The sequence below is a fragment of the Malurus melanocephalus genome, unplaced genomic scaffold, assembly GCF_030028575.1.
Source record: "Malurus melanocephalus ecotype Western Australia unplaced genomic scaffold, MMel_1.1 scaffold_15, whole genome shotgun sequence".
In the NCBI taxonomy this organism is placed as follows: domain Eukaryota; kingdom Metazoa; phylum Chordata; class Aves; order Passeriformes; family Maluridae; genus Malurus; species Malurus melanocephalus.
In genome coordinates this window covers 4,370,517-4,379,615 of record NW_026623247.1, presented here as the reverse complement: position 1 = coordinate 4,379,615, position 9,099 = coordinate 4,370,517, and positions in this window count along the sequence as shown.

The following is a 9,099-nucleotide window of genomic DNA, read 5'->3' as shown; positions in this document are numbered from 1 at the left end:
TGTGTCCAAGTATACTCCCCATGTATGAGGATTCAATTTTACTGGTATGGAAAACCATGAAGATGGATCTCTGGGGAGGAATGCCTAAGSACTAGCTCACTCTGACTGCTTCTTGTCCTGAAGGTTTGTGGGAATAGAATGCAACTCTCAGGTCTTGTTCTGGGTATGTTTAAATTATAAGACTTCCCTGTAACTTAAGAAAATTCATAGACAGAAAAATGGACATGAACATCAAAATTTTCTTCTGATATTTACCTTTTTTTTTCAAGGAAAATGACCAGCTATCAGCTTTAGTGGGTGCATAAAGAGATAATGATGTCATTCATTCAAATGTYAAAATTAAAAGGTATTTATTTGCCAGCTGCTAAAAACAGCAGGTAGCTTGCCTTTCACTTCACTAACATTACAATGAAATTCAATACTTCTAGAGTACCACAATTGTGGTATTAAATGAATACCWTGTGTGTGGCTAAAAAAGACATTTCTTAAATATCTCCATCAGCTGCATTTCATGGTGCAAACAGCACAAAATTTTTCCTAAATTTTTAAAGATAAAGGTTTCAAAGAAAACCCAAATTGGCAGTAAGCACTATATATCCCAAATGAGACACTGCAATTTAGGATCTTGGAATGGATTAAACCAATCAGATAGAGTGAGGTACAGAGGGAAAAGATTAGGTGTCAAACAGCTTACAATCTCCTGGTAGAAATTTGCAATTATCCCTGGCTATGTAAAKTTTCATTTTAAAGTAGGATTAAGTTCTTAGCCTGAGAAAGTTTTGTTAAAAAAAGCAAGAAGCAAAACACTAGCTGTAGACTGTCTTGTACATTTGCGAATGGGTCCTTATTCTTTAATAATATAAATGAAAATCTTGGATACAAAAAGACTAAGAGACTATCATTCTGGAAAAGTCTGGATTAAAATTTCAAAAGCATGGCACATTTTTGAAATCCAAATACTCAGAACCCTTCCACTCGTAACATTGTAACCTACTTTACCATATTTTTTACTGTTTTAAGTATACACTCACACACCCACACACATATATATGTAYATACATATATATATGTCTGCAGAATAACAGCCTCCAGGGATATCTTATAGAAGCCTTCCAGTACCTAAAGGAGGCTACAAGAAAGTCTGGAGAGGGGCTTATTACAAGGGAATGCAGCGATAGAACAAGGGAGAATGGCTTTAAACTGGAGGAGCATAGATTTAATTTGGATATTAGGAAAAAATTTTTTACTGTGAGGGTGATGAGGCACTGGAATAGGTTTCCCAGAGAAAACAGAGTATGCCCTATCCCTGGAAGTGGATGAACTCTGAGCAACCTAGTCTAGTGGAAGGCATCCCTGCTGATGGCAGGGGGGGTCGAACAAGATGATCTTTAGGGTCCCTTCCAAAGCAAATCATCCTGTGATCCTATGATACTAAACAGAGAGAGATCTAACTTCCTGCTTCATTTGCAGCCATCATGCTTCAAGAGCAGTGCTGCTCATTTCACAGCTGAGTAGCTGAAAGAAATGGAGTTGCCACAGGCATTGTTTCAATGCCTAGCTCAAGAGCTCAGATGCTGAGTGAAATTCACAGGACAACAAGATAGAGCCTTAAAAAATGTGAGAGAAGAGTTACATGCCTGCAAATAAGATCCGCAGAAGTCAGTTCAAACAGCAAGAACTGCCTAAATTGACTAGTAGGGAACAGTGAGAAGAAGATTATGTCTTAAATCCATCTCCTGTCAGGCATCAGGCATTAGATGCGTAGGCATCTAACTCTCATTTGCTGGGAGCACATAGATAATTGAGCTCTCACCTAGAATTACACAAAAGCAGATTTTTTTTACAAATTCTTTTAATACTACAGATTGCCATGAAAAATGTAGCCATATACATTCAGCTCAGTTTCTATTCAAGCATGTAATTAGAAAAATTAATTAAAGCGAGAAAATTATTTATTGATGGCATGTGAAAGCAATCAGTTATATATCTCTGCAGTAACAAAGATATATCCTGTCACAAGATAAAAAGAACTATTTTGGAGTCTAAAAAATATAACTCTGTTTCCATTTTGCTGGCCACAAAAATCCAATTTTTGTGAAGAGAAGCTTACATCTACCCAAATGCCTATAATCCGCCATTAACAAAAAGGTTTTGTTGGGAAACTCGCAGATTAAAACAATATGAAGTATGATTCACCATTGACTTGGTCTGGTTTTAACATATTTCTGCTACAATGTGGCGTCCCAATGCCATTTTTTCAGGTATATTCTGAACWAGCTTGAGGTAGTAAGTTTTCTCCAGATGTGCAGATTGTTTTGAAAGGCCTTCCTCTTGTACTAWATGAAAACTAAATTTCTTCAGAGAAATGTGGTATACAGAAAGCAAATTTTTTGAAACATATTTGAGATCACTCACTTTGTTCAGCTAGCTCATAATATTAAACACTTCCTAACTAAAATTTTGGTCTTGTAGCCTGTATTTTTCTTGAACTGCTGTGTGATGTTCAGTCTAAGATTTTCTGAGACTACTTTTGATTAGTTAAGATAATAGTTTTACAAATATGTTTCTTAATCTGCAAGAGAATTAGGTATTTGCTGTGACATTAAGRTTGAAGTCACTAAGAAGCAGTTTTCTGAAAAAATTACATCTMGTTTCCAAAATGGCAGCTTTTAAAAATCTCACTACAAGTTTTTCAAACAAATAGAATTTGTGTTACAACTTCCAATTCACACATCTGGCAAGTGCTGATCTTTGMAGAGGTTCTCACTACAAATTCTCACATTAAACGGAACAACATAGACAGCTCAAAGCCATAACTTTGCATTCAGCACTGGAGTTCTGCTTTCCTTTTCTATACCCCAAACAACCCACATAATTTAATCCATTTTTAAATAAACCCCCAAAGATTATTAAGAAAAATGGAAAGGATTTCAGCTATTGAAACTCTTAGTAACACTGAGGATGCTATTCAGTTGAAACCACTGAAACATACAGAGGAAATAATATTATCCCTGCATATTTCATTGCATCATTCTTTGTTAATAAGACCATATCCAAAATATTGATTTTTTTAGTATTAACTTTCAACAAATACTCATTTTACAGCCTGTCACAGAATAAATAGTCACAGAAACCCTATTTCTAGTGGTAGAAATCCCTGCAAAGACAAAGAGCTTTAAGAAAAAGCTTTTTTTTTTTTTTCTTGTGATTTCTTTTTCCCCTTTAGCTTTTATTTCAGTGCTACAGAAACAAAGCCTGACTCCAKAAACTCTGGAGGTCTCTCTGAAGGTCTCTCTGTAGGAAGAGGTCTCTACTGAAGGTCTCATWCACATTTATGTATGTGTTTGCAAAATGGGTCAACTGCCAGGCAGCTTTGCTCAGATGAATACAATTTATTAATTGTGCAGGTGGCTGCAGGCCTGGAGTGATGATGAGGCTATTCATCCTGATCTCTCAGAGATACTTACAATAGATGCTAGCTAAAAATACCTGTGCTCTGGACTGCTTCTATCTCCTGTGTTCTGTTATTCTATTTAAAAAAAAAAAAAAAAAAAAAAAAAAAAAAAAGAAAAAAAGGTACTTTTAAGGAAATAGGAGGCAAAGGATGATTCTTTTGTTAATGCAAAATCACTCATGGATTAAGGAGTCCTGGAATTAAACCAATGAATCTCCTGAGAAATGAAAACCACATTCTGCTAATGCAAAGTTTGTTAGGCAGATGTTCCAAATGACAGTAATCAAGTTAGAAAGCTTTTGAAAGAGCTCTTGAGTTAGTAAATTACATCCTCTAAATAAAATATTTAGAACTAGAAAACTGAGGACTGGAGTGACTGATTTAAAAATGGAAAAAATGGAGACAAATGCCGACAGTAAAAGAACAGACAGAAAATATTTCTTTTCTCCTTATAAATCTCTGACAGTTTCCTCTGCCTCACAATTGGCTGATACACCTCATAACAGTGAARCTACATTTTCCAATGTAGGTCAAAGCCTGCCAAAGAGGAAAGCATGTCAAAAGAAAATGCAAAGGCAGAATGTGATAGAAGCACCTCATTGATAGGTGTAGCTATTCACTCTGAGAAAGTAGCAAGGGCAAGAATTCTGTTGTATATAAATTAACATCACAGGGTTTAGCTGTGAGTAATCATGCTGGTTTTGGCTGGGGTACAGTTTTTGTCCTCACAAAGTGTCAGATATGGGGCTGTGTTTTAGATTTGTGCTGAACACAAGATTGATAATATAGAGACATTTTTGTTATTGTTGAGCAGGGCTTACACAGAGCCAAAGCCTTTTCTGTTTTTTGTACTGCCAGGCTGGTGAAGAATTTCGGCGTGCATGGGTGGTTAGGAGCAGACACAGCCAGTACAGGCAACCCTAACTGAACAAAGGGCTATTTCTATAATATCCCACATATATACACCATACTACAACACACCCAGTATATAAAGTGGTGGGAAGGAGGAAGGGAAGGTTTGGAATGATGTCATTTGTATTCCCAAGTAACTGTCATGTGTGATGGGGCCCTGCTCTCCTGAAGATGGCTGAACACCTTTGCGCCCATGGGAAGTGGTGAATGAATTTCTTGTTTTTGCTTTGCTTGTTTGTATTGCTTTTGCTTTCCRAATTAAACTGTCTTTACCTTAACCCATGGGCTTTATCTCAACCCATGAGATTTTTAGCTTTTATCCTTATAATGCTCTCCCCAGTTCTGCTCGTGTGAGAATGAGCAARGAACTGCATGTGGGGCTGTTGCTGKCTGGGGTGAAACTATGACAGTAATCAAATTGTATTTTAAAAGGATAAAGTCTAATTTGATCACTTGATGATGTATCTGCCAAATCCAGCTTTCATGCTTCATGCTACACAATTACAGACCTCATGTCAAAACCTTGTGTGCACCAACGGGCTCTTCAAGCTGCTTCCCCAGGGGTCTGGCACCCAGCTGCATGGGAAGAGAGGCAAGCTGCCTCCTAAGGCCTTTCCTGCCTTTGATAGGGAGCTGTCCTCAGACCTTCAAGTGATCTTTGACTGGTATTGTGGGTATCACTAAGCCTTGATACATTGCCGTGACAGATACCTTGCTGATTCTAAACACATAACCAAGCAAGGAAGGCAAGAGAAAAGCATGGCTTGGTAGGAAACAGCGGGTCAAAATAAAGGGAAAGAAGCAAATGCATGGGCATAGAAACAAGGACAGGTAACCTGGGAGAAGTGTAAGTATGAAGTTTGGTTGTGTAGGATTGGGTGAGGAAGGTGAGGAAGACCAAATCAAAGTGGAACTGAACTTGGYAAGGAATGCAAAGAATAAGAAAGGGCTTCTACAGGTATGTTAACCAGAAAGGAAGGTTCAGAAGTCAATCCCCCTGATAAACACTGCTGGGAAACATGTAGCATTGGATGAGGGGAAGGATGAGGTACTCAGCAAGTTTTTTGCCTCAGTTTTCAATGGCAATCTCTGTTTACACATCTCTTGAGTGGATGAACTGCAAGATGGTCCTGAGGGAACAAATCTCCTCCCACAGTAAGACCTGGCTCATGATCCCCTGAGGAACCTGAATGTATAYAAGTCTGTGGGACCGAAGAGATGAATCCCAGAGCCCTGAGGRAATTGGCTGATGTAATGGCCAGYCACTCTCCATAGTATTTGTAAAGTCATGGCAGTCAGGGAGAGCTCCAGGTGACTGGAAAAGGGGAAACATTGTGTYCATCCTTTAAAAAGCTAGAAAGATCCTCACAACTACCAACCTCTCATCCTCACCTCTGTGCCTGGGAATTTTATGATCCTCTTGGAAGCTGTGCTAGGGCACATGGAGGACAGGGGGGTGATTCAAGACAGCCAGCACAGCTTCACCAAGCTGTGATCAACCTGCCTGAACCAACCCAGTGACCTTGAATGATGGAATGACCACATCAGTGGACAAGGAAAGGGTTAGAGATGTCATTTATCTGAACTTTAGTAGAGCCTTTGACGGGGTCCCCCACAACATCCATGTGTCTGAATTGCAAAATGATGGATTTGACTGGTGGACTGTTCAGTGGAAGAGAAATTGGTTGGATGATCATATCCAGAGGAGAGTGGTCATTGTCCTGATGGACATTGGTGACAAGTGGYGTCYCTCAGGGCTTCATATGGGGATCAGTGCTATTTAATTKTTTCATTAATGACATGGATGACATGGATACACCCTCAGCAAATCTGCAGATGACACCAAGCTGAGTGTGCAACTGAGACACCTGAATGATGGATAGCCATTCAGAGTGACCTGGACAGAATTCCCATTGCCCATGGGAATCTCATGATTTTTAACAAGATCGAGTGCAAGATGATGCACCTGGCCTATGACAAACCCCAGTATGGCATCCCCCAGGGGAATGGCTTTAAACTGAAAGAGAGTAGGTTTAGATTAGATACTGGGAAGAAATTTTTGCTGTGACATGCAGTCCATAAAGACAGGTGTATTAAGAAAAATGCCATTAGTTACTATTCCTGCAGGCTTCTTTTAATTCAGATTGGCTGAATTTAATGYCTTCAATGAGCTTACTAAAAACTGAGCAAAACCAGAGAGGAAAATGACAGTTATTGCAAACTTGGTTCTGGCCTCAGAGTGATGGGATRATTTCAAACAGGGATGATTTCAACTCATCTTTGACAGCTGAAACATAGCTTAATTGCTCTGATGATTAAAATGAATCAAATTACTTCCTTTTTTAAATCAGGAAGAAGTGTCCCATTCTACCAAATGTCCTTGAGCACAATGTATATCCTCCAGCATGGGAAAGGCTACATATATATAAAACTATATAAAGTTTGTACTTTAAGATATCAATTATATGAACACATTTATATACATTTATTACAGCTATTGTTCAAAAAAGAAAAAGTCATGACAGATGGACACAGAAACTGGATGCCAAAGCATGAAGGCAACAGCAGAAGAGGCAGCAAAACTGAGAAGGAAGCTGACCTGGCAGCCACTCATTCATGGAGAAATACCTCATTTGAACGAGAAAATCTTCTAAGTTTGAAAAACTGGTTCCTTGGGGAACCTAGACTTTTCTTATAGCTTACTAGATCTTTGTCCAATCAGCTAGAAAAACTTGAAAGGTTGATAACTGCTAGGACATGACCAGGTGAAAAAAATTGCCTGATGGCAGTGCAAAAATTCTTCCCAGTATGAATGCAAAAGGTTTGTTGAGATTGAAGAAACTCTAAAAATGCCCCAAATGAAATATTTTTGGATTATAAACAAAATAATAATTTAAAAAATCCACACCAACAACAAGAAAACAAAGTGACATCTGAATATGTAACCGGATTACAAGACTAGAAGAGTTATCCTGAACCCAAGAAAGGACTTGCACCGAAAATTCTTTCAAGAGTGGCTTTTGACTAAAGCTTATTTGAGCTAAAAATGTGGAAATCATCAAGGATATAAAAATAAACTGTGGATCAAGCAACAGGCACAGTACGGACAATATGCAAAACATTCTTCACTATGGAAACTGGTCCCAYGTGACCAAACATTATTGATTGAAAGGAAAAATTAAGCAGAAATCAAATAACTCTCAGAACSTAATTTATATAAAGATGATGGAAGAGTGACTGCAAGAGATGCAGATCAATTATATAATAAAGGAAATACTGTGAGTTTTCAGACTCATCCAGCTTCACACAATAAAATGGATTTTAAGATCTCTGCCATTGTCACTAGCAGTAGGGCATGAAAATGCTCTCTYCTGTTTGGTGAGACTCTGTGTGACTGGCAAAGAAAAAAAACCTATTTGTGATCAACCTGTCATGTAATTCCAAGTAATTCTGTGCCATGAAAATATACAGTGGCAATACYTTGAAGAAATAATTGCCAAATTTGACAACTTCGTCGGTTGTACTTTGTGATTCCAACAAAGGTAAAACAGACTCATTTAGACTGTGCTTTAAAAGAATGACCATACCATATTTAGTGCTAGTAATGAAGACATGTGTAATTATTCACATTGGTAGAAATGTGGGACTACCATATCTGAAAATAGGTCTAAGATATTTATTGTTACATATCACTGTGAAAACAGTCATATGACAATTCAGTGTGTAAGCTCTTTATATGCTGGGCTGGTTTATTCAAGAAAACTTAAACATGGCTGCCTCAAAATAATGTAACTGTTCCCTACTTCAATCCTTTAAATTCCTATAGAACCAAGAGCTGAGTTTGGTAATCAAGCTTCTATTGTGGCATAATACTTTCAATGAAATCTGCTTTAGCAAAAAAAAAAAAAAAAAAGCAGTTTAAATTCAGCAGAGTACTTTGACAGTGCTATTCTTTTCATGAAAACTTGAATTTTCACATTTTTAGTACTAGCAATATAAAAGTAGGGTCTTGTCTATGTTTTAGCACTGCCTCATGATACTATATTACAGTTGGACTCAATAATCATAAAGGTCTATTTGAATCTCAACAATTCTATGACTCTGTGATTCTGYGGTTACCATTGTCACATTCTACTATCCTGTTCCAAGTACTGTTATATAGGAAAGGAATTTAGGATATCACAACAGAGCCTAAATGATGCTGTGGTCAACACTGAATGTTTRGAAGCAGTATTTTTCTTTATTTTGTACAAAAACGGATGGCACATTACCAGCAACGTGGAATGCCAAAGCCGATGCTCTCAGAAATGCTGTGACACACTTTTTTATTCAAACCAAGTAAAAAGTACTGTGTTTGGTACCCAACGTAATGCGGATTAAGGGACATTTTTCCTGCACAGTACACCTTACCCTTTTCTTTCTRTGAAGCAAAAAATGCTAAACTGGGTTTTGTAGCTGGGCTAAGCCTCATATTTGTGATGGTGTGATACCTTTGCAGCTGCCACTGGAGCTGTCTGATTAAGAGACACACTAAAGGTCATTGAACCTAACKAACATCCAGTTGGTGGTGCTTGGAAAGTGTCCCTTCACCCTGTCTGAGAGTGATCCCTTGAAAAGTGAAGATGATTTTTGGGGTGCAAAAATGCATACTCTGAGATCTGTTTGCACCAGAAGCGACTTTGTCTATGGGACAATACTATCCAAGCACAGGCACTTATATGGAACAAATGAGA